Source organism: Heptranchias perlo, chromosome 1 (assembly GCF_035084215.1).
Source record: "Heptranchias perlo isolate sHepPer1 chromosome 1, sHepPer1.hap1, whole genome shotgun sequence".
Taxonomy (NCBI): Eukaryota; Metazoa; Chordata; class Chondrichthyes; order Hexanchiformes; family Hexanchidae; genus Heptranchias; species Heptranchias perlo.
Window position 1 is genome coordinate 175,392,755 of NC_090325.1, and position 27,430 is coordinate 175,420,184.

Here is a 27,430-nt window from a genome sequence, read left to right on the forward strand (position 1 = left end):
AGTGTTATACATATTTTTCACATATTGAGATAACTTTGGCAGAAGTGTGGCAGAAACCTTATTTCTAATTAGCAGTGTGATTTAAAAGAAAAATTAATTCTCAATATGTAGGCGTCGCTGATAAGTCCAGCATTTATTGCCCATCTCCAGTTGCCCTTGAGAAGGTGGTGGAGAGCCTTCCGCTTGAACCATTGCAGTCTGTGTGGTGAACAGGTGCTCTCACAATGCTGTTAGGTAGGGAGTTCCAGGATTCTGACCCAGTGACGATGAAGGAACAGTAATATATGTCCAAGTCAGGATGGTGCTGGTTCTGGTGGAACCCAAACTGAGCATCAGTAAGTAGGTTATTGGTGAGTAAATGCTGCTTGATAGCACTGTGGAGGATTCCTTCTTTCGCTTTGCTGATGATTGGGAGTGAGTAGAGCGAATCGAATTAGCTAAAGACTGGCATCACTGATGGTGGGCACCTCCGGAGGAGGTCAAGAAAGATCATCCACTCGGCACTTCTGGCTGAAGATGGTTGCAAACGCTTCAGCCTTGTCTTTTGCACTCACATGCTGGGCTCTGCCAGCGTTGAGGGTGAGGATATTAATAGTGCCTTCTTCTCCTGTTAGTTGTTTAATTGTCCACCACCATTCGTGACTGGATGTGACGGGACTGTAGAGCTTTGACCTGATCTGTTGGTTGTGGGATTGCTTTGCTCTAACTATAGCATGCTGCTTCTGCTGTTTAACATGCATGTAGTCCTGTGTTGTAGCTTCACAAGGTTGGCACCTCATTTTCAGTTACACCTGCGCTGCCCCTGGCATGCACTTCTACACTCCTCATTGAACCAGGGTTGGTCATCTGGCTTGATGGTGATAGGGGGGTGAGGGATATGCCGGGCCATGAGGTTACAGATTGTGGTTGAATACAATTCTGCTGCTGCTGATGGCCCACAGTGCCTCATGGATGCCCAGTTTTGAGCTGCTACATCCGTTCTTAATCTATCCCACTTAGCATGGTGGTAGTGTCACTTGACACGATGAAGGGTGTCGTTAGTGCGAAAACTATCATTTGAAATACACACACATACATACACACATACAAAATCGGTTTATTTATTAAAGTTACCATACTTGAGCAGCTCAGCAACATGTAAGAAAGCCTAATGGTTGAGCAGTTGTGGCATCAGATGTTTGCTAAATGGGTTGGTGCCTTTGAATCACAGAACACAATTACCAACGGCAATATCTGAGATCTGCTCAATGTTGTTACATCAGTCAGTAAAGGTCTGCCAGACTTCTATCAGACCTTCTCAGGGACATATATTAAGCACAGAAAGTTATCAGCATGAGGTATGCTCAAAATGCTGCTAAACAGGTTACCTGAAAATGAAGAAGTAGGAGTTACTGTCAGTGGAGATGCTGAGAATCTGCTCTCCAATTCTGAAGGGTCCCATGACATCTGCAGATATTGCCACTTCTAAGTCCTGGGAGATTACAGAAACGTGACTGGCCAATAATTGGATACACAATTAATCTATTCCCAGCCCAAACTGGGAGGAGGATGATTTTCAGAATATATTAGAATGAATCTTGCTTTAATGCTGCTTTCTTCTCCTTACAAGCTGCTCATCCCCATGTGTTGGCATCCAGCTGGTAGGCTTGTTGCAGTTATGCATTCCAAGGCAGTCCAATGGTTCAACTGGCAGGATTTTCGCTAGCTTTGTGCATTCAGATCAACCACAGAAGGTGAATTGCATCCTCTTTTGGTTCTATACAGTGCAGTTACAAAAGAAAGAAATAAGAACTTTCATTTACATAGTGCCTTACATTGTTCTCAGGACATCCAAAGTATTTTACAATCAATAGATTACTTTTGAAGTATAAGAACATAAGAAATAGGAGCAGGAGTAGGCCCTTGAGCCTGCTCCGCCATTCAATAACATCATGGCTGATCTTCTACCTCAACTCCACTTTTCAGCACATTCCCCATATCCCTTGATTCCCTCAGTGTCCAAAAATCTATCTATCTCAGTCCTGAATATACTCAACGACTGAGCATTCACAGCCCTCTGGGGTAAAGAATTCCAAAGATTCACAACCCTCTGAGTGAAGAAATTTTTCCTCATCTCGAACCTTATCTTGAGACTATGACCCCTAATTCTAGACTCTCTAGCCAGGGGAAACAGGCTCTAAGCATCTACCCTGTCAAGCCCTTGAGGAATTTTATACATTTCAATGAGATCACCTCTCGTTCTTCTAAGATCCAGAGAATATAGGCCCATTCTACTCAATCTCTCTTCACAGGACAACCCTCTCATCCCAGGAATTGATCTAATGAATCTTCGTTGCAAGTATATCCTTCCTTAGGTAAGGAGAGCAAAACTGTACACAGTACTCCAGGTGTGGTCTCACCAGAACCCTATATAATTGCAGCATGACTTCTTTACTCTTACATTCCAAGCCCCTTGCAATAAAGGCTAACATATCATGTGCCTTCCTAATTGCTTGCTGTACCTATATGTTAACTTTCTGTGATTCGTGTACAAGGACACCCAAATCCCTCTGAATACCAATATTTCTTAGTCTCTCACCTTTTAAAAAATATTCTGCTTTTCTATTTTTCCTACCAAAGTGGATAATTTCACATTTCCCAACATTACACTCCATCTGCCCCCTTCTCGCCCACTCACTTAACCTCTCTATATCCCTTTGCAGTCTCTTCGCGTCCTCCTCACAGCGTACTTTCCTACCTAGCTTTGTATTGCCAGCAAACTTGGATACATTACACTCGGTTCCCTCATCTAAGTCATTGATATATATTTTAAATAACTGAGACCCAAGCACTGATCCTTGCAGCACCCCACTAGTTACCTCCTGCCAATCCGAAACTGACCTGTTTATTCCTACTCTCTGGTTTCTGTCCATTAACCAATTCTCAATCCATGCTAATATATTATCCCCAATCCCATGAGCTCTAATCTTGTATAACAATGTTTTGTGTGGCATCTTATCGAATGTCTTTTGAAAATCCAAATATACTACATCCACTGGTCTCCTCATATCTACCCTGCTAGTTACACCCTCAAAAAACTCTAATAGATTTGTCAAACACAATTTCCATTTCATAAAACTGTACTGATTCTGCCTAATCATATTATGATTTTCCAAGTGCCCTGTTACTACGTCCTTAATAATCGATTCTAGCATTTTCCCTACTACTGACGTCAGGCTAACTGGCCTAAAGTTCCCTGTTTTCTCTCTCCTTCCTTTCTTGAATAGCGGGGTTTTATTTGCTACCTTCCAATCCACGGGGACCATTCTAGAATTTAGGGAATTCTGGAAGATGAAAACCAATCCATCCATCATCTCTGCAGCCATCTCTTTTAAAAGAATCAATGTTGTTAGTTAGGTAAATGCATCAACCAAGGGGAAGATCCTACAAGTAGCAAATGAACAAATAACCAGATAATCTGTTTTCAGTGGTGTTGGTTGATGGTGGAATGTTGGCCTGGATACTACTTTGAATGGTAAGAAGGTAACTTTTATATCTAGGGGTTTAATGTCTCATTCAACAGACGGCACCTCCAACAAAGCAGCATTCTCTTAGTACTGTTCTGGCATGTCAGCCAAGATTATAGCCATGAAATTCTGGGGTCCCATCTCCACTGGTGGAAGTGCAGCAGAGTCGCGCTGTTGCGTACCCATAGATAGGAACGCAGTTCTTGTCCCAAATCCTGGGGCTGGGGTCATTAATGTAGTCGGGGTGGGCCATCCATGCCTGTAAGAGTGCATCAGAGGTGTCTGCCCTGCTCCACTGGTGGAAGCCAGAGCGACCCACAATTACTGTGCTTTGGGAACCCATAGGTCCTTCCTAGACTGAAGCAAAAGGTGAGCCATTTTGTTTTTAGCTCCTAAGGCAGCCAAAAGAAAGAAAGAACGACTTGCATGACCTCAGGACATCCCAAAGCATTTTACAGCCAATTAAGTACTTTTTGGTAGTGTAGTCACTGTAGGAAACGCAGCAGCCAATTTTGCGCACAGCAAGGTTCCACAAACAGCAATGTGACAATGACCAGATAATCTGTTTTTAGGTGTTGGTTGAGGGATAAATATTGGCCAGGACACTGGGAAGAATTTCCTTGTTCTTCGAAATAGTGCCATGGGATCTTTTACGTCCATCTGAGAGGGCAGACTGGGGTTTAATGTCTCATCTGAAAGTCAGCACCTCCAACAAGATACTTTCATAAAGGTAACTGACCCCCCCAGGATTAGTTATCTACGTCTGGGGAACTTTTGGGGCCTTTACTATCTCTGAACAGAATTCACGCAAACACCCAATTGGTGAGAGTTCTTTTGGGCCCAATAGGGGTATAAGTGGAGAAATGGTCAGGGTAGCCCAGGTACTCCTTCAGACTCACCCCGTAAATGTGGGGGAAAGGTGGGCAGGAGACTCGCTCACTCCCTTCCTCAACAGTATTTCAGGGTAATTGTTAAACAGGCTTGAAACCTGACACTTCTGGGTTTTGCCCCAGATTTCAGCTACCCAGCAGGTGATGTGCCCGCAGTACCACCTAGAATTTCAGGCCCAGTGTGTTCAAGTCTGTAGTAGGGTTTAAACCTACAACCTCCTGATTCAGAGATGGAACAGCTGCCAGCTGAGCAAAGCTAACAAAGATACCAGGTGCATTCACCCAATTCACAAAGTGAAAAGAGCAGCACTTTGTTGGGTTTACTGGCATTAGTGTGACTACTGTGAAATCATGCTGCTGGTGAATTGGGCATGCTTCAGCTTCACAAAGGCATCATGATCTGACTGTGAAGTCCTCATTTGTTTTTGCCTGGAAAAAATGTTTTGCTTGTAGCGGAAATAAAAATCAGATTGTGTATGATTTGTATGTTCACAATAAAGAAACATTAATAATGAAGTGCCGCAGTGCCTATGCAGTAACACTTTTGCAGGGTTTTGTTGCTGTTTCTTCACAGCCAGTGGCAGTGGCATTTCATAATCAGCCAACAATAGGCCTGTCTCTGCACAACTGGGATCCCTTCTGTTAGCTTTTTCTTGCTTCCACAGAGGCAAAGTGCTTCTGCAGTTCAAAGTGATCCACATAACAGATCGATTGAGATTGGCAAAATCCATTGGCTGAAACCAAGCCCATATGACAGTTGAGTAGGAATATTTGGACTCTGTCTTTGGAATGGGGTTCTAGTGCTGGACAACTAGAACTATTGGATTCTCCAGTCCTCACCACAGTGGTCTCTATGTGCAACAGTATCTCCTCTGTGATGAGGGCTACTACTAGTTCAGTAACATCTGCCATTTGTATTTGCTGTACCATTATGTTGTAATTTGCCTATGAGCATATCTACATTACCCCATGCTGTTACCTTATAGGAGTCACAATGTTCTTTTGCTTGTTGTTAAGAAGCTAAACCATGACTATCATGGCTGAGCATGGACTGAGTGATTTAGTTTACTGCCAGCAGTAAGTAAAGCTACTGGCTATCGGAAAATATGTTTCAGTGTCTGTGGCATTTAAAGGCACTTAATGGCAAAGGACTATGCAAAAGGCCCCATTCTGATGCATATGGCATTTCTTACACTGTCAAGTACATTACCTGTAATAGATCACATTAAATAATAGTGTTGGGTCACCCAGAGGGCTTGAACTCCTATTAAAGGAATTTAAGAGGATTAAGAAGATCCACTTGTTATTGTATCTTTTTATTGTCAATTTTTGCTTGTCACCATTCTTTTCATGGATCTTTTCAGTTAATCACCATTGGTTCATTATCCCACCCAGAAACTATGCATGGTTTGAGTTTGAGGTAACTATTTCAATTCCTATTTAAAAGGGTTGTCCTCTGATGAGAAATTGAGTAGAATGGGCCTATACTCTCTGGAGTTTAGAAGAATGAGAGCTGATCTCATTGAAACACATAAGATTCTGAGAGGGCTTGACAGGGTAGATGCTGAGAGGCTGTTTCCCCTGGCTGGAGAGTCTAGAACTAGGGTGCATAGTCTCAGCATAAGGGGTCGGACATTTAGGACTGAGATGAGGAGGAATTTGTTCAGTCAGAGGGTTGTGAATCTTTGGAATTCTCTACCTCAGAGGGCTGTGGATGCTGAGTCGTTGAGTATATTCAAGAATGAGATTGATAGATTTTTGGACTCTAGGGGAATCGAGGGATATCGGGATTGGACGGGAAAGTGGAGTTGAGGTTGAAGATCAGCCATGATCTTATTGAATAGTGGAGCAGGCTCGAGGGGCCGTATGGCCTACTCCTGCTTCTGTTTTTTATGTTCTTAAATGGATTCTCAGTTGCTCTCTGCTAATGCTCAATAGAGTTTTTGGAGACCATTTTCTTGCAGTAGCTTGTGGGTTGTTTGATCTTAAAGTTTGTCAAAGTGTCATCACTGTGGGCTGTGAACTGTAAAGGGGCCAATTTCTGTGCTGATGCTTGGCAGGGTAAAAGTGGCTGATGGTACATCATTGTCCAAGTTTTCATCATCAGTCTGTCCAGCACTAGTGCCTGAGTCTTCTGATTCACCCAGAAAAAGGAGAGAGGGACAAGAATTAGGAAGTAGTTTTAAAGGCCAGCAATAGCAGATCAGTTGCAACTGTAAGCCACACCAGGCTGTTGTGTTCAGGAGGTTAGTGAGTATGTGACTGAAAGTGTTCAGAAGAACCAGAAGAGGCAGGGAAGATGCCAACAAACCCTGCTGGGACAGGTCTCCAACTTCACCCTCTCTGACGCTGACTACCGTGTGCCTTCCCATTATGTCAGTGGTGGCCTCTTCCACATGGGTGAGTGTTTGTGAGTGGAGGAACCTCCTCCTGGGCTGGTTGTCTCACTCCTATTGTGTGCAAGCTACTCCTGCAAGAAGAGTGAAAGCAGGTAAATATGTGCCTTGGGCAAGGGTTTTCAACCCTCAACAAGCATGGGCCAGATTACCATGATGACAGGAAGAAGTAGCAAGTGTGGCCAAGAGGCAAATGTAGAACGGGCTGCCGATTTGCTATGAGCCCGCTACTGGTGTAGACCAATTCACTCCCATTAAGTTTCTTTTTGCACTGCAGCCAGGTCCTGGAGGAAATGCTGCTCACATTCATATGTCGTGCCACCTCTCACCATGCCCGTTCACCAACTTGCCTTGGCACCTGCCGATTATCCGAGGGAAAGAGGACCTCCTTCCTCTCCTGAATTTGCTCCAATAGTCTCTCTATGGCTGTATCTTGGGTCCCTGCTGGAACTTTTCTGGTCCCAAGACATCTTGCTGCAGCTCCACAGTGCTGCTTCCCTGATTTGGCCACAAAATAATACACCTTCCCTTTAAGCTGCTGCAGGCCATTACGAATTCCACAATTTTTTTACCCATATTGGCCCTGGGTTTTTCCTATGTTTTTTGCCTCTCCCAGGAGATTACGTGATTGCGGGAGTGGGTGGGAGGGAAGAAGTGTTTAGCCACGATGGTCTGGCCATCACGGGTGTGGGGCAGGCTTGATGGACCAGTTGTCTTTTCCTGCCCCTCAATTTCGTATGTTTGTATGTCCGTATGAACCTGCAGCAGCACCCAATTTCCTGCCTCCTAATCGGCGAGGTGCTTATGTTGAACTTGCTTCAAGTTGGCAGCTCGCCTCACTCATGCAAATGAGAAGCAACCCGGAAACTGGGAAAAGGTCTCTCCTGCTAGTTTCCTGCTGGGAGACCAATATCTCCCCTAGTGTTTGCGTACATCCATATACACATAGGCAGCACACTCCTCCTGTATCTTCCAGCATCACCTCAGATATATGTGTCTGTGTCTCACTCCTTGCTTGACATCTCAGCACTTTATTAATACTGATGTGCTAGGATTTTGCCATTGGTGAACTCTGATCCTGTTCTTGACATCACAAAATGGTCACCTTTGTTATTTTTTTACCGTATCTATTTGGTACAAGTGCTCACACCCTTTCGCCCAAACATGGATAGTGTAATGAAAGCCCCCATTATACTGCAATGGCAGTCACTGTGGGAAAAAAAAAGATTTTATTTGAAAGTGGTTTATCTTAAGTATTTTTCTGAGGAAACTGTGTTATATTTGAGTTAAATCCCATTATGGTCATTTCATGCTTTTTGGCTCAGATTTTTCACATTGACTAACACTACGAGCGCAGCTTATTTTCCCTTTGGTCGTAGGTGTAGATTCATGGCCGGTGTCTGTAGCGCCTCACATCCTGATCGGTCTTTGCAATAATGTCCCTCTATGTCCTTGTACAGCTTTAAACACTTTCCTGTGTAATTTTGCCATGTACTGTCAAAAGCAAAACAAAACTGAAAAAAATGGAAATGTTGCAGCCATGGTGCTGTTTCACTAAAGAATAAATTGTTTCTTCAGTATTCTGTGAGTAGTTATTTACTATTCAAGGTTAAATATTAAAAAAAATGAAAAAGTAAAATGAAAATTATTAAAAATATGTACTTTGTAGTTAGTGATGAGTATCTGACAACATCAAGATCCAGGACAGCTTAGAGTCCCAAATAGTGAACAGGTGCATGGACTCAACACTTGAGTGGGAGGAGGGGGAAAGAAACTGTTGGTTGGGTAATTTTCATGAGATGGAGGTGAAGATGGGGGTCCACAGACTCACTGGTAATTCATTTCAATGCTAAACAAGGTTTATGTCTAAGTGCACAAGAATTCAAAGCATCTATCTCAAGGGGACCTCTGCAGTAGCAGCAGCAGCAGCAACAGAGTCAGACAGAAGGGTAATGATCCGACTTTGCATTCTCAGTGGGGAGCCTTCCCTGCTGTGAGCAAATTTTGGGAATTTGGGCACATGCTGTGCACAGATTTCCAGTCATTAATGGACAGAAAATCATGCTCTGCGCATGCCCAAATTCTTAGTGTGTGCTCCTGAGAGGCAAGGCTCCCTGCCAAAAGCGTAAAGTCAGAAAATTACCCCTTAGTGTCTGTCCCAGTAATGCATAATATGGGTAACCTGAAGAATTACAGAGGAGTCCCAAGTGCAGATATAGGCCTGATATTAACTTCCACCTCCCCCACCCCCACCCCCACCACCTACGACGAGCAGGAGAGGGCCGGGGGAGTTAAAAAGAGGAAGGCAACCCTAACCCGCTGCGCATGTGCCAAGGCAGTGGATGTCGGGGCGTCTGAGTGTATTTTGTAAGACAAGCTGTGGTGTATGTAATAAGCAAATAGCAATGAATATGCTGGGAATGTGCTGTAGGTTGACCAGTATCTGAGAGAGAAAGATAAGTATCAAGTCTTACCTTTCAACAATGCTGATCAATTTGCTGTGAAGTTCCAATGTTTTATGTTGTTTTTATTTCAGATTTGTGGTTTTCCTTTTTATCTTGCACGGAGCTCACACTAAGTTTTAGACTTCACTGTAGATGGGCGCCACTGTCATTTTATGTATGTATTAGCTCAGAGCTGATTACAAACACCTTCACCACGTGTCTCTGCACATCCATTATCCTGTACATTCCCGTATTCAATCTGACAATTTTATCTCCATCCAGTAAAGATCCAGGTATAACGACAGAGGAGTTTTCACTATGGGACAGCTCTGCAGAACACAATAAAGACAGTTATCTGGGCTTTTTCTCTCTTTCTTTTTCTATTGTTAGCATTTCCTTTACAAGCTTGACAGCTCATAGTTGTAAATGTATTTACAAATGGTGGTCCGTAAAGCAAACCGAGTAGAAGTCATTCTGTTTCTGACACAATTCCGCTTAAACAGCAAAAATACCAATTACAAAGAAAATCTTTGAGCACTTGATCTTCTGCATGAAATCTGGGATGGAATAATAATAATAAAAATAGTAACTTCCTATTTCCTATTATTGTTATTTGCTGAATGATAATACATTTTTTAAAAAGTGAAATAAGTTCCCATCTATCTCTTCCTATAGTAGTGGCTGCAAAGTATTGACCTTTGACCTCATCATCTGTGTGACCACATCTTTGCTCAGGTCCCTGAAGCTGCTAGACATCTGGCTGCTGGTTGAGGTCAAGACCTGGGAGGGTCAGCCAGTCTTGTTCGTGTAGGGAGAAGGACAGGAAGTGACAAGCACATTTCCGATGGACAATGAGGAGAATAATACCCACTGTACTGTGCTGGCACGGTTTCTTTGGCAACAGTTTGTTCTGCTCACCTCATTAGCTTTGTCTGAAGTTAAGATGTTATTGTGCAGAACGTGGCAGCTGCTCTGGAAGCACACAGTGAGACAAAGTAAGTCATCGATGTTTGTAGCACTGGAAACTTCAATTGGATTCAAATTAACTGATATCATTGACTGCAATTAGCTGTGACATGCTATTGTTCATTATTGACGACTCACGTGTAAAACACTAGCTGCTGAAATATTTTTTTGCAAGGGTGAAACATTAACAATTTTATATTATTGTAAATGAATTTAAATTGTGTTGAGTACATTGCCTGTAAATATGACAGACCAATATCTCTCTCACGAGTTTTGATTTAAAAAAGTGCTTGTTTTGACACAATGAGGTCGATTTTGCAATGGTGGCGGGTTGGCAGCGGGAGGGTGAAGGTGCGCTTGGCAAACCGCGATCGCATGGTGATTGCTGATGATTAACGTCCTCTCTTGGTTTTGTGCCCGATGGCCAGCCTGATTGACAGGCTGGCTGCTGTCAGGAGCTGCAACGCGAGGGGGGGGTCGAGAAAGAGAGAGAGCGAGACGTCATCCAGCGCTGGAACGGAAGATTGGGAGGGGGGTGGAAGAGTGGAAGATTGGGGGGGGAGAGGGGAAGATCGGGTGGGGGTGGCGAAGGGAAGATTGGGAGGACATCGGGGGATGAAGAGGGAGACATGGGGGTGAAGAGCGGGACATCGGGAGGAAATCGGGGGGGGTGAAGAGGGGAAGATCGGAAAGGGTGACATCGGAGATAGGAGCAGGGTGGAAAGGTAGGTTGATTTGGTGTTTTAACTTTCTTCTATGGTTTTTGATGTACTTTATTTTGTTTCTTTTTCCCTGATCCGGCCCTTCATACCTGGTTTCACCAGGCGTGAATCAAAAGCGGTGGGCAAGCTGCCCAGGTAAATTAAAAATCGTTACAATCACTTAATCTGTCATAGGTAAAGTGCCTTAAGTACCTCAATGAGATACAATTGGCTCTTTAACTGTCATCCCGCTGGCTTTAATTGCTGGCGGGACTCGGTTTCAGATCGCCCGCGTGCACACAGGTGCGTCCTTGGGAAACTCGCAAATCTGTGGGTTGGAGCCGGCTTCCGAACCCGAACGGGATTTCCGCGATTTTCGGAGGCCCCCCGCCCCCAGTGCACCCGCAATTTCTCCCTAAAATTGAGCCCAATACTTTTTTATTGAGACTTTTTGTTACTCTCCAGATGAAATAGTGATAACGCGTATAATTTTCTCTTACTTTGCTTATTTTATTTTCCAAGTGCATTGTGTTTATAGAGAGTGCTGAAGAGTAACAAAACCAGTTCCCAGTTTTTGAACTATATGCTAATAAGCCTGCAGCGCAAAATCAAAATGTGGCATCCATTTTGCTTATTTTATTTTTCAGTATATAAGTGCTGGTTGCTTCTTGAAATTAAATACAGTCTTCTCAAAAGTCCTCATTTTGACATTTGTCAGCAAAAATGAAACATTAACATTTTTGGACTCTTATTGGAAAAATAATTTGGAAATTTTATTTTATACCACATAAGGTGGTATTGTGCAGTCTGTGTGATACTGTTTGGCCAATAAACAAAAGAAAATTGAATGCTTTTCTCCTTGTCAACTGGCTTGGCGACTTTGCATTGCCATAGATCATTGCGCATTACACCAGCACTTACAGAGAGGGGGAATTCATTGAGCAGTGGAGAAAGAGGGGCAATACTTTCAACAGAAATCGAAAGAGATTGTCATTTTGGATTGGAAAGTATCTTTTTACTTGTTGTAACTGGATTAAACTGGCGAGCAGATGGGCAGTAATTGCCTCCAGGAGTACTGAAAGACTGTTCAGTTCTCAAATATGCACCTCTATTTCAGTGTACATTATAACAGTGACTGCACTTCAAAACAAAAAGTACTTCATTGGTTGTAAAGCGCTTTGGGATGTCCTGAGGCCGTGAAAGGCACTAAATAAATGAAAGTCTTTCTTCTTTCTTTCCTATTACACTTGTAACTTTGACTGTATGTACACATCGAATGTAAAACATAATAAAAGCAAATTAGGGGAATGCACAGAACTGTAAAACATTTCATAACTAATGATTTCTCTGTAAATAAACATAACTGATCAAGCGTTTGTCCACAATTTCCCATTTCTGGGAGAGGGGCACTTCACTCTAGACTTCACTACAGCGAGGATAGAACATTGAAAGAAACATTGCCTCCCAGCATTCAGATATGGAACAACATTGGCACAGGATTGCAAGAAGTTCACACACACAGGGAGTTCTCAGCCAGGGAATGGCATAGGCTGCAGATTAAGTAAAAAGGAATGGAGTGAGGGAAAAATAACTGTAAAGTGTGGGGTGACATATATAAAAGAACGGGGCACCATGTTGATAAGTTGTTCATGCAAATTCACATTGCACTTGTAACATGTTTTGATTGAGGCACAAGTTTGAGACAAATATGTTTTCATTTCTGTTATTTGTGGCACATTTTCATCGCAATGGTGTGAGTGAATGATATTTGGGTCATTCCCACTACCATCCACAAACAGTTAGTGAGATGGACATTTCATGACTCACAAAAACATTTTTCTCCCCAGAACAATCATCAGGGTCTCACTTTGTGACTCAGATCTGCTCCTGGTCCACTGGGGAGAAAATTAAAACTAAATTACAATGCATTTTTCCAATGTACACCTAATTGATCCAGTTTGGGAACGGTGTAACAAAAATGCATCATGAAAGGATGTTGTAGGGCAGTATAACAGTTTGAAAATAGCCAAACAAGTTAAATGCTTTCTCTGATCTGCCTCTTTTGGTTGAAATTGGTACAAGAACACTTTAGGCCCACAAGTATCGAGGGGCCAAAAATCCACGGCCCTTCTAGCGCATTCCTGGTAAAGCTGGGTTTCAGCCTTACGTCAAAGTTCTTGAGCCACCTGTTAGGGGTGGAGCCTCCACCTAGCCCAAGCAAAGCCATCAATGCAGGAGAACCTGGGGCCTCGAGTGGGCACTCTCAACTTCAGGAGCTCCTGCATCTCTGGCCTCACACGGACCCAACGTATCCTTGGCAACCCAGACGCCCAGTGAAAGCAGGCATGCCAGCCGCTTCTTTGGCAGGAGTAGGGTCCTCCTGGGAGCCCTGGCCTAGGTTGCAAACTGAAGAATTATATGTTCATTTAAAAAAATTGATCAGCCCCCTTTAGTGGAACCAGAAAATAATCTTTCTGGGAAGACCAGGTAGCTGCCTGCTGACTCGCCAAGCAGCATCGCAATATGCGACTTCTTCAGTAAGTGGGTGTCCCAGATGCCTAATGGCATGGGTGCCCGCCATTCATATATAAATAGAGGATCCAACCTCTGATCCTGTGACCTTCGGCAGGTTCAGCACTAGAAGACCCAAGCAGGTGCGTCCCAGCACTTAAATTGGGATGTGGCCGTCACAGATTTTCAAGGCCACAGTTTTTAAAAATAAGATTCACAATATAAATATTACAGAAGTTAAACTAAAGGAAGGAATTATGGTAAATCTACCCCGCCCCCCCCAACTTTTCTCCTTTCCTTGTTAAAATACATGAACTCATGCTGGGGCAGAATTCCACTGGGACCAGCAGCCCTCGAGGAACTCATCCAAGTGGCTGTTATTCATGTGTGGACCCAGACAGTGGGGCTGAATTCTCCTCTTCAGGGTGGAATTCTGGCAGGGCGGGACTTGCCTTGGAGTTGTTGCAGAGGAGATTTACTAGAATGGTAATGAGGGACTTCAGTTACATGGAGAGACGAGAGAAGCTGGGATTGATCTTCTTAGAGCAGAGAAGGTTAAAAGGAGATTTATTGGAGGTGTTCAAAAAATATGAAGGATTTTGATAGAGAAACTGTTTCCACTGGCAGGAGGGTCGATAACTAGAGGACACAGATTTAAGATAATTGGCAGAAGAACCGGGGGGATGTGAGGAGAATTTTTTTATGCAGCAAGTTGTTATGATCTGGAATGCACTACTTGAATGGATAGTGGCAGCAGATTCAATAGTAACTTTCAAAAGGAAACTTGAAAAGGAAAAATTTGCAAGGCTAAGGGGAAAGAACAGGGGTATGGGACAAATTGGATTGTTCTTTCAAAGAGCTGGCAAAAGCACGATGGGCCAAATGGCCTCCTCCTGTTCTGTAAGAGTCTATGATTCTGCCTGTCCTGCCCAATCTGCCAAGACCTCAACACATTTCCCTGGCTTGGGGTCATTCACTATGCACTAGCTGGATCCTGGCAGGATTCATGCCGCCAAGGGGAAGCCCACCGGTGCAAAGGCCCTCTTCCTCCAAACCACCGGTCTTGGGGCCTGTACCACCACTTCCCGGGGCCTAGGGCCAACTTCCACATGGCAAGCGGCGGTAACTGGGGTAGATGCAAAGACAATCTTTTGGGAGCCCAGGCCCCGCTGCCCTCCTCCATTTGCATGCAGTGGGTGGGGAAGGAATGACCATCAGTGGTCTTGGCGAGGACGATGCAGGTCCATGGTGAGGTGGCAGCAGGCCTCGCCACCTGAATTTTTCCTCACTCTCCATCATGATCCTGCTCAATTTCGGGCAGGATCGGGGAGAAAGTTCCAACCTAGTGATTGTTAGTCGGCTATTCAACCATGGGGCACATTGCAACTCAATCCAATAATATCCTCAGTTTTGAATAAATGAATGTGGTGACAAGGGGTCTGAGTAACAACACCAAGTCGTTAGGATACAGCCTTTTCATTGTTGGCGTACAAGCATAACTCAGACCAATGGGATCAAAATCTCTTCTCATAGCTTGCTGTAAAGCTCCAATGTAAAATGTGTCTAACCAGTCTCAATCCAGTTCTTGGTGAGAGTGAGCATCACAACACAAAATGAGCACTCTCAGTCAGAGACACAATCAGTTTGCCTGTTGTAAGAAGAGGAAAAATGAACATCAGTGCAATTGGAGTGCTATTTTGAGAATCTATGGCCGGGAAATTCCTCGGAGCTGCTCCTGCTTTGCCGGCGTTACTTTGCCGGAAGTGCTGCAGAAACCCTGTTTACTTCCAGTGAAGTAATGCTAATGGAGCAGGAGCAGCTCCAAAGAATTTCCCGGCCTATACCTGGCCTAGAAGTGCTTGATACTGACAATGAGTTCCACTCCCCAGCACTAACATTGCTTACTTGGACAAGCACAAAGATGTCACTGCCAAAATCTTGAAAAAAAAGAATGAAAATCCCTGTCAGTGAAAATATTTCCATTGAAGGATTGTTGGTCCTTTAGTGGTGTATCAAGAGGCTGCATCGCAGGAAGGGTCATGTCTATGATTTCCCAATGTAGTAGGGTCTGGATCTGAACCAGGCAACTGGGATGAAGGTGGGAGTGTGGGGAGAGTGGTTGACATCAAATAGAGGTCAGATGCTTCCCTATAGGGATGAAGGTAAGATCACAGGTCCAATTAACCTGTTCTGCCCTCTCACATTTTGTAGAGACAGTTATGGGGTGTCACTGACAACGGTCTAGATATAGAATAGTTGCCCACTCTTGCAGTAGGTGAATGTAAAAGAAGAGAGAGAGTGAAAGGGAAGGAAACAAATAACAAAAGTAAACGGAGAGAAAATGTTTTTAAAATTACAATATTTTGTTAAATTTTATGTTTAGCTATGCCCGGAGTTAGTTGAGAAGGATAACTTTTGAGGGAATAGGGGTCGTAAGCAGAAATTGCAGTCATGGAGGTAAAAAAATGAACGTTAATAGAATTCTCATCACATTTACAAGAGTCAAACAATAATATCTAAGGTAAATATTTTCTTACTGCTACACTGGAAAAATATAGTGAATCCTTTCCAGTCCATGAATTTGTTCAATCGGAGGCTTCATCAATTCACACTGGCAGCTATTTGCAGTGCTTATCAGTTGGCTTCACTGATTATATCGCTGGTTTTGAAGCTTAGCTCTCCAGGCCAGACTGACGTCTTATTCAAACATCGTTTGCAGTCTCTGGGCTTCTGGCTCATTCAAACTGATCTTAGACATAAAATAAAAAAAGCCTCTTTACTGGCACTGAATAATTAGCTTAAATTGCCCAGACAACTTAATTTGGTTTATTAATATGTTTCAGTCTGGTCATATTCTTACCCCTTTTTCATCTCCCAACTCTTAGTTCCCTTCTCCTTTTGTACCTATTTCTCTCTCTAATTCTGCTCCATCTGGGCCAGCGGGGAGCCTGTTTCTATTATCTTTGAAGACAGTGATGTTTCATAGCCTGGCTGGGAATAAAAAAAATCACACATCTTTGAGGGATGCTTGTTTTCTTTTTCAACCCTATGGTGGTCACTTTTTGTTTTGCCCCTATTGACCCAGCTAAGAACTGATGGACCTCCAGGGAGTGAGAAGTGCTGTGGGACAGAAAGAGTCGTCCTTATGCCTCAGGCGTCCTGCTTTGAATACAGTCTTGGCAGAGTTCCTTCCTTTGATGGGCATCTGAATTTGCCCTTTATACCAGAGACGTCCTTACCACCTCCCCCCCACCCCCCCAGCATCGCCCCCCCACATCCCCAGAGTAAACCAGGTGCAGGTTTTAATAGGGCGGTGGCATTCTGCTGTCCAATCTGGGTATGTCCACAACACAATAAACAGCCTGGATGAGCTCGGGCTGTTTTGATTAGTAATGTTAGACACGACAATATTAGTGTGAACATGAGGCCAGCAGCTAAGTACATTTGAATTATTCAATATGACAGATGCTCACAAACTGTTATGTCTTTACTTGCTGCAGTTTTACAAGAATTCCCCCCATCATTGTAGTGGATTGGTACACCAATGCACGTCAAGAGATTTTACAGCATTAATTGTTAGCTTGCAAAGCAATTGTGGCAGAGAACATATCTTCTTTACAACCTTCGGTGTAGCTGCCAAAACTATTACAGTGGTGTACAGCCGTTACCAGGAGCCAAGGTTTCAATGCTAGTTTTAGCCCTATTCCAACGGAAGACCCACATACCAACAGCTAGACACTGGAGATTCTTTAGACAAACTATATAATGTACATGAAAACATAAAAAGAAATTGAAATCATAAAACTAAACAAAATAGGGTGGTACAGTATGTTGAAACAGTATTATTGGTTGTTTGCTCCCATGATTGCTATACCACTGAGTTTCTGATCCCAGGCGCATCACTGCTGAGAAGTGCAGGGCATCACCGTGCCATGAATATATTTTCTAGTTGCTGGTTCAAATTGCCTTTCCAGGAAACCTCCTGATTGCTGTTGGTGGGATAAAAAGGAGAACATAACTTTGACAAAAGGAAAGGGGGATTTGCTACTTTATCGAGGGGTTTCTGATTGGCGATCCTGCCTAGATTGGATGAGAGCATGGCAGAGCACGGGCTCTATTTGCCTTGCAGGGGTTCGGTTTGGGGCCCCTACATTTCCCCAGACAATGATATGAAATATTACCTACTTGATCTGGTGTCAGATTTGCTTGGGTCACAGACTGGCTTGGGGCCCAATTGTACGGGTTGGATGGTCTTAACACTGTCCCTGTGGCAGAGAATGAGGGAAAATTCAGGTAGCGAGGCCTACCATTGCCTCGACTGAGATTTCCATTCCCCACCTCCACCAACAATGCCAATGGCACTCATGGATCTCCTGAGGATTACTCTCCTGTCTGTCCCACTTACTGCTGCTTCCTGGGGCTGCCATGTGCAAGGTAGCAGTCGGCCCCGGGAAGTGGCAATAAATGCCATGAGTTCTTCCAGTGGAGGGAAAGGGCCTTGTAGCTGCTTCACCTTCCTACAGTTGGGTCCCAAACACCTGCTAAAGACCCTAGTCTCACCCAGGCCACTTGATAAGGTAACATTAATTCAATTCAGTTCACTGAAATCATTCATTTCAAAATCAAGGCCATTACAGAGTAAGAAAAAAGGTTATTTCCTGATTGCAATAGCCTAAAAAAATGCATGTGCAAGGGACCAAATTTAGGAGAATTACATAAGCAGATATGTAAACCAGGTCCTATTTTATATATCCCAATATAAATGACTGATATAATGTCATGAATGTGATAAGAAAGTTCCTTTTAATCAATAATATTTAGAGCCCTAACTTTATCCTTAATTGTTGCAATACAGGCCTGCATTACTCATCTTTCATTCTGAAATGTTTGATATTTATATCTCCTCTTTGCTTTGTTTGCTCTATCATGTGCAATTTGTAGGTTAGTTCATCATGTAAAGGATAAAGTTGCTATGACATGTTCAAGTGCAGCAGCCATCGGCCTGTCTATTGCTCCAGTCAGAGCAAAAACCTGAATACCAAACAGTGCCACGCCAGCATATTGCTGAAGGGTAAGACAATCAGCACTCTGCTAATGCCGTCTTGCCATACATTAATGCTCTTTAGTATCTGGTCCATTAATATCCTTTCAGAGTGCTAACGCCTCTCAATATGTAGTCCACTAATGCCCTCTTAATGCACTAATGCCCCTCATAATGCAATCCACTAGTTTCTCTTATTGCCCTATGCCACGCAGTATGCAGTCTACTAATGCCCTCCCGGTGTAATAATGTCTCTCCATTTTCATTATAGTTATACTCCTCTACATGCAGCATCCTACCACATCTCAGAAGATAGCGTACTAATGCATTTGAGTATCAGTATATTAATAACCTCAGAACATAGGAATAGGAATATAGGAACAGGAGTAGGCCATTCAGCCCCTCGAGCCCGCTCCGCCATTTGATAAGATCATGGCTGATCTGTGCTCTAACTCCATATACCTGCCTTTGGCCCATATCCCTTAATACCTTTGGTTGGCAAAAAGCTATCAATCTCAGATTTAAAATTAGCAATTGAGCTAGCATCAATCACCTTTTGCGGAAGAAAGTTCCAAACTTCTACCACCCTTTGCGTGTAGAAGTGTTTTCTAATCTCACTCCTGAAAGGTCTGGCTCTAATTTTTGGACTGTGCCCCCTTCTCCTAAAATCCCCAACCAGTGGAAATAGTTTCTCTCTGTTCACCCTATCCGTTCCCCTTAATATCTTATAAACTTCGATCAGATCACCCCTTAACCTTCGAAACTCTGGAGAATACAACCCCAATTTGTGTAATCTCTCCTCGTAACTTAACCCTTGAAGTCTGGGTATCATTCTAGTAAACCTACGCTGCTCTCCCTCCAAGGCCAATATGTCCTTCCGAAGGTGCGGTGCCCAGAACTGGTCACAGTACTCCAGGTGCAGTCTAACCAGGGTTTTGTATAGCTGCAGCATAACTTCTGCCCCCTTGTACTCTCATCCTCTAGATATAAAGGCCAGCATTCCATTAGCATTATTGATTATTTTCTGCACCTGTTCATGACTTCAATGATCTATGTACCTGAACCCCTAAGTCCCTTTGGACATCCACTATTTTTAACTTTTTACCATTTAGAAAGTACCCTGTTCTATCCTTTTTTGGTCCAAAGTGGATGACCTCACATTTGTCTACATTGAATTCCACTTTCCACGGTTTTGCCCATTCACCTAATCTATCAATATCCCTTTGTAATTTTATGTTTTCATTTATATTTATATTTATATTTTATATTTTGTAACTATAAGCATGTAGGAAGCATGGCGTGAATTGTAAAATAGATTATTTAATATTTGTGACATGCAGGAAATGACTATTTTCAGGAATCTGCTTATCTGATTTTTATTGTGTGAGCAACTGGAAAATAAAAGTTGTTTTAGCCACACTCAGCTGACTCCTGTGCCTACTTGAGGAATAGACAGGGAGGGAGAGAGAGATAGAGACCATAGAGGAAGGACGATGTAGACTATCCATTAGAATTGGCTAGACACAGGATTCACTCAATCACCCCCCTCCTATCGTACTTATTGGTACCCATTATGCCCCTGCCACAATACTGAAACGGCCCTTAGCAAAGTCACAAATTATATCCTATGTGACTGTGACCATGGTAAACTATCCCTCCTCATCCTTCTCGACCTGTCTACAGCCTTTGACACGGTTGACCACACCATCCTCCTCTAACTCCTCCCCTCCATCATCCAGCTGGGTGGGACTGCACTTGCCTGGTTCCACTCTTACTTATCCAGTCATAGCCAGAGAATCACCTGCAATGGCTTCTCTTCCTGCTCCTGCACCGTTACCTCTGGAGTCCCCCAAGGATCTATCCTTGGCCCCCTCCTATTTCTCATCTACATGCTGCCCCTCAGTGACATCATCCGAAAACATGTCAGGTTCCACATGTACGCTGATGACACCCAGCTCTACCTCACCACTACCTCCCTCGATCCCTCCACAGTCACTGATTTGTCATGCTGCTTGTCCGACATCCGGTACTGGATGAGCAAAGATTTCCTCCAAATAAATATTGGGAAGACCAAAGCCATTGTCTTTGGTCCCCGCCATAAACTACGTTCCCTAGCCACCGAATCCATCCCTCTCCCTGGCCACTGTCTCAGGTTAAACCAGACCGTTCGCAACCTTGGCATCCTATATGACCCTGAGATGAGCTTCTGACCACATATCCGCTCCATCACCAAGACCGCCTACTTCCACCTCTGTAACATCGCCCCGTTTTTGCTCCTGCCTCGGCTCATCTGCTGCTGAAACCCTCATCCATGCCTTTGTTACCTTTAGACTTGACTATTCCAGGCTGTCCTGGCCGGCTTCCCATCTTCTGCCCTCCATAAACTTGAGCTCATCCAAAACTCTGCTGCCTGTATCCTAACTTGCACCAAGTCCCGTTCACCCATTACCCCTAAGCTCGCTGACCTACATTGGCTCCCAATCTGGGAACGCCACGATTTTAAAATTCTCATCCTTGTTTTCAAATCCCTCCATAGCCTCGCCCATCCCTATCTCTAAACCTCCTCCAGCCCTCCGAGATCTCTGCGCTCCTCCAATTCTTGCCTCTTGCGCATCCCCGATTTTAATCGCTCCACCATTGGTGGTCGTGCCTTCAGCTGCCTAGACCCTAAGCTCTGGAATTCCCTCCCTAAAACTCTCTGCCTCTCCACCTCTCTCTCCCCCTTTAAGACGCTCCTTCAAACCTATCTCTTTGACCAAGCTTTTGGTCACTTGTCCTAATATCTCCTTATGTGGCTTGGTGTCAAATTTTGTTTGATAACACTCCTGTGAAGCACCTTGGGACGTTTTACTACGTTAATGGTGCTATATAAATGCAAGTTGTAGTAGTTGTTGTTTTTGTTGTTTATTCTACACTGCAGCACAAAAAACAATTCCCCTCACCCCAACTGTGGTGACCTTCCTCTGCTGTGACTCTTCTAGCAGAACATTCAAACTGAAGGAGGCACTTTTAGCCATGTTCCCTTGTTGACCTTCCATAACTGGTCTTCAATGCAGCTGAAGCAATCTTTCTGTGCGCAGACTTTGGAGGAGGAGGATCAGAACATGTATGCCAGATAATGCATTTGCATCTTGGACACTCTGTTAGGACCTGTCCTCGCACTGCCATTAATTTATATGGAGCCAGGTATCATATTGGGATCCACCCAATGACACTTGCATGCGCAGGCTAACATTGCCAAAAGATACCATATTGGAACTATGAATGCTCCTGCAGCCAGACTTGCAAACCAGTTCCAGGATTGTCAGTAGCTGAGTTGCAATTTTATGTAACAGGCTTTTACCAAGCAACTATAGAAGATCTCTGTCACATCTCCCAACAGAGCAGGGGAATGGGACTAAATGGATAGCTCTTTCAAAGAGCCAGCTCAGGCACGATGGGCCGAATGACATCATCCTGTGCTGTACCTACTATGATACTATTCAGTGTACACTTGCATCACTAATGTATTGTTCGCCAAGGCAAAGACTTTCATTAATTTTCCATTGGAAAGCTGCCTGCAGCAGGAAAGAGCCCTCTACTTCCACAATTTAAAAAAAAAATCATTCTCTGGATGTGGGTGTCACTGGCAATTATTGTCCATCTCTTATTTGCCCTGGAAAGGTGGTCTTCATCCTTGAATCACTGCAGTGGATGTGGTGAAGGTACTCCCACAATGCTCATAGGCAGGGAGTTCTAGGATTTTGACTCAGCGGTGATAAAGGAACAATGATATTTTCAAATCAGGATGGTGTGTGGCTTGGAGGGAATTTGTCCTTCTAGGTGGTGGAGATCACAGGTATGAAGAAGCCTTGAGGAGTTGCAGTAGTGCATCTTGAAGTTAGTACACTCTGAAGCCACAATATGCTAGTGTCGAAGGTATGGGTGTTTATGTTCATGGATGAGGTGCTGATCAAGCACACTGCTTTGTCCTGGATGAGGGTTTTTGAATGTTGCTGCAGCTGCATCCATCCAGGAAAATGCAGAGTATTCACACTCCTGACTTGTGCCTTGTCGGTGATGAGCCACTTATCGCAGAATACCCAGCATCTGATCTGTTCTACTGGCCATGGCATTTGTATGGCTGGTCCAGTTTAATTTCTGTTACTGGTGGAGGACTTGGTGATGGTAATTTCATTGAATGTCAAGAGGAGGTAGCTAGTCTCTCCCTTGTTGGAGATGGTCATTGTCTGGCACTTGTGTGGCATGAATATTAGCAGCCCAAGTCCAGATGTTGTCCAGGTCTTGCTGCATGCCGGCTCCGGCAGATTCAGAGTAGCCCAATTTTGCACAGGGGCCTCAAACAGATGTTAGGTGCCTTATTTACATATGCAAAGGGCCTAATGCCTGTATCAGGCATGGCCCTTGAAGGCCTATTTTTTTGCTGCTTCTAATGTGACGGGCAGCGGACTTCTGGGTCGTAATAAGCGTGAACCTCTTGTCCGCCATATTGGCTGAGGCAGAGAGAATTTAATCTTTTAAGGGAAATTTTGGAAGATGCAGTACAATGGGGAGAGAAGAGCAATGCGATCAGTTTTGTTTTCCTCAACAAAGAATACAGGCACGATGGGCAGAATGGCTTCCTTCAGAGCTGTAAACGTGTATGGTTCTATGAGTCACTGATATTTCCCACTTGCCACCAAGTCCAATTGTCATGCCTCCTCCATCCTGGCTGAGATCAACTAACTCACCAGAGATCAGACCTGGGTCCTTCTTGTTTTGTACAGTTTAATACTACACTAGCTGATGCATTTACCCATTGATCGATCGGGTAAACCAAGGAACATCGATGTTAATAGACTCCTGGGCATCATCTAATACCATTGGAGACTGTAGGGATAACTTTACAAAATCCAAGACATTCAAGCGTGTGTGGTCCTCGTAATTTTCTATCCGATACACACACTTTACATACATATTAGCCTGGAAATCACAGTTTGCGATATTATCATACAAACTCTGAATGTGTTTGCCTCAAGTTCCTGTGTCTGCTATTTTAACAACAGTATTAAGCTGTTCCTTTTAATTTTGGTATGAAAACATTTTATGATGCAATTAAGATCATAATTAGATTCTGATACTGTGCCTTCCCAGTTTCCCACCACATTGTTATTTTAATGTGATTTTTCTGACAGTGCAGTTGGTTCTAGTTGTTCAGAGGTTGTATCTGTTTTTTACGTGTGACCTGTCTATCTAGTTCCTTTAGAACCTTGTGGGAACTGTAGGCTTTTGAATATTGTTCAAAATATGCATTTTCTCCTCAATGACATGAAGTATTAAGTATTCTAACTCAGTGAGGGTGCTGGAATGGCACTTCATGGCAGCCAGAGTGATGCTAACGGTGGTTGTGAAATGCATGATGGTCTGCACAACTTTTCCCCTCCCCCAACCCCTTCCCTTTCAGCCAAGAGGTGTGTGTATGGGGAGGGGGGAAAAGTGTTGGGCGGAGGGGGGGGGTGTAGGGAAGGGAGGAAATGCCCTTCAATATCAGTAAAATCATAAAATTAAACAATATAAAAATAGAAATGAGAGAAATTATCACAAATATATGGGAAAATTGTGGTATTTTATGGAATCGAGCTCTCACGGAGCATAGACAAGATGTAGGACTATAACATTGTAGCCCCGATTCTCCGACCTCTGCGAGTACAGGTCCCTGCTGGATGCATTAAATTGCAAAGTATAATTTGACCTTTTTAAAGCGTTTTTCTCCTCACATTTAATCTCCTTCCAGACGCCATTCCCTGATGCAGAAGTGACCTGATCCAGTGCCCCTATTGATAACGGTCTATAGGCAATCAACAAGAGCTGTGCGAGTTGACTTGTCCTCTGATTTTCCTGTCTTGCCTCCTTGTGAAAGTGCTTCATGTCTGTCAGGTGCCTTTTCCCGATGGCCCAGCTGAGAATGTGAAATCATTGTCTGCGGAAATTACAGGAACAAACCCAGTCTCCTGCCAATACTTGCATTTAATAGGCAGCCAATACAGCATCACTGGGCCTACTAATAGAACTGCTTTTAATTCTTTGAAATATCCAAAACAGCACAGGGGTGACATGTAATTCCTTTTATGGCACGGACTTTCTACAGCAGTCCTCAAAGTGTTGATTGATTGACATCTGGTTCCTCTTTTCAAAACAGTGTTGTCCACAGATGGTACACAAAGCAATTTCCTCAGCCCTAATTACCAGTTTGTACAAGTGAAACCATTAAAACCAAGCTCAAACAAACCCCGTTGTGCAATGAATGCCCTTTAATATAAAAAATAACCATTTTCATTTCATGTGAATTTTATACAGTCTTATCGAACATTCAAATCGGCTAAGGAGCTGGTGTTATTGGTTTCACTTAACCCTCACAGGAGTGCACTACCATTACAAACACCTGCAGAATAATGGATGTTTAGTGGGTGCATTGCAGGTTTCATTTGAGGGTCTGTGTTACTTGTGCTCCTACCTGTGAACCAATGAAGGACTGCCTTCCAGACCCAGTGTAGGAAACCACATACATTCATTGCCTGCTTACCTGATATTTCCTCCACTTGCACATTTAAAAAACTTGATAACGGTCTATAGGCAATCAACTTCAACTAGCAATACTACTTCAACTAGCAATTCTTCAATATTTCCTCAGGATACTGGAATGACAACAAAAACATATTGATTTGAGACCTTGGGTAGGTTTTCAACTTGCCACCTTGGCGTACGACGAGTTCTGTGGATCAGCCGCCCGTTATAGAAACCGACTGATTTTCATTCCCACTGACCTTCTAGCCATGGTAACTTCCCCGATGGCTGACGATGGTGACTACAGGTCATTAAGCGAAAAGCCTCATCTTTGCCTCACTTGTGGTCAGAAAATATGACTGCCCTCATATTTGATCTGCCCTCATTGCAATGCTCACATGGACCTTCTTTTTTACTGTTCTGCTGCCAAAGTCATGGCTATGTCAACAGCAGCCCAGGAAAGTAAATGGAATATAAATCAAGCTACTTCTCCTTGCTTCTGATGGTAAAAAATGGCAGACATTGTATCAAGGTGAATTCATATCAGTGTGTACAAATGGCAAGCATTTCAATGTCAACAAGTGCAAATTCATCAATGAAGTGCCTCTTAGAAGTGTAATGGAAAGCAATTTATTTAACAGTGAGACAGTATTTATTTGCTATCTTGATATATAGCCATGCTTGATTTGTGCTGTTTGCATTGTGCTAACATTACTTCTAAGCACAGATCTGAGTGCTGAAAATCTATTTTTTTACGAGGTTACTATAGACTAATTTCCATACTTTTCCACCATGCATCTGCGCAGAAATTGTGACAGAGCAATGGGATTGATGATTCTGCAAGGCACGGGGACATTACAGGAGCATTGTTTCCCCAGATGCAATAATAATGATTATAATAATAAAACTGACAACATAGCTACAGGAAAATATGGCCCTTTTTCTTCCTATACTTGTTTGAGCAGCAGCGCTATACCACTGTTATGTCACCTCTGAGCTGATCACATAGTCACAGTGTGTCACCGAGATGCCTTTTTGTACACTGCATTAATAGGGTTCTTTCAGTCCAGGTCCCTTTGTAGTGACATAGCGCATGGATCCTGTATCACCTCTGACAGGGACTTTAAAATATGACAAAGCTTTAACGCTCTGCCAAATAATGAAAGAACTGTGAATGTGGTGCTAACTCTCTTTGCTGCTGGAGCTATTGGAATGATGCTGCACGTTGAGAAATGCACAGCAGTTCTGCCTGTTTTCTAATAAATTTGATATAAATATGGAAACCCCTGTGCCACAATGATAGAAAACAGCTATGTGTGTTGAAAGCTGCAGAGGATATTAAATCATTAAAGGGTTAGGTACAAAAGTCAGATTTTATACTGTATTTCACTAGCATATAAAAACCTAATATCTGAGGTTCCTAAAGATTTGGGCCAGATTTTGCTGTAGAAGGACATTTAACAAGTTAGATTTGTCCCTGCATCCTTCAGCTCAAAACATTTTGGCCCACTAAGTTGCTGAAAGTGCGAGCTGATAACAGCGCAGCGAGGGAAACAGAGACCTGAGCGAAAAGAGCAACCAACAGGGTATCTCCTTAACTAATGAGATTGAAGGATTGAGAAATAAACAGCACAAGGATTGAGAAGGAAGTGTAAATTAGAGTGGGCGAATTCAGAGCCAAATCAGGTACAGAAAGGGAAGTAAAGGGAGAGAAAGAAAGATTGGATTAAGAGAGAGAGAAAAAAAAGAGACAGAAAGGAAAAGTAAAAAAACATTTTTTAAATTTTAAATTTGATATTTTAAAAATCTCCAACAACAATTAAAACCTGAAGGAGTGAGACTCCACATGTAATAGTTAATTTTCAGTGTCAGAGAGGTTGATTGGCGGTAGTTAGCAATTATCACGTTGTTAAAAGGGTACTTACGCTTGTAATGAGAAGACTTAACTTTCTGTGGCGAGTTTAGTTCATATCTACCGCGCAAATACAGCAACTTCACGACATTCAATGCATTTCAATGGTGATGCAGACAGTGAGGTGCTAACGACGGAGCAGCACAACTCGAACAGCAACCTTTGGATAGTGGCATTTAACAGCGCATCTGCTCCTCGCCTGAAGTTGCTGTACTATTTACGCGAAAAAAAACGGCGAACGCCATTAACCTCACTGTTATTTTGACAGCAAGATCTGTCCCAATATGCAAGAACGAAGAATGGCTGGAAAATTCATAAAATAAAGATAATAGCTGTATTTTCATAGACCATTCATTAAGAGCGATACCACTTACTTTCACTTCTGTAAAACTTGCCCGGGAGTTCTTTGTAAGAATTATTTTCGGATGGCAAAACCTCACAAAGTGCTGGAAATCTATTTCCAATTTTTTTGTTAAGTTTCCTCCTTCCCTCATTCCCTCTCCTTGCACTCCTTTCAGGA

General features: G+C 43.3%; 1 long non-coding RNA gene across 1 annotated transcript; it reads right to left on the reverse strand.

The window, feature by feature from the left end:
• LOC137328069 (uncharacterized) lies at positions 1 to 27,430 on the reverse strand. Its single transcript, XR_010964604.1, has 3 exons — positions 27,285 to 27,430; positions 9,267 to 9,565; positions 1 to 1,756 (listed from the first exon to the last, which is right to left on the reverse strand). It is a non-coding gene; the product is annotated as an uncharacterized lncRNA (long non-coding RNA).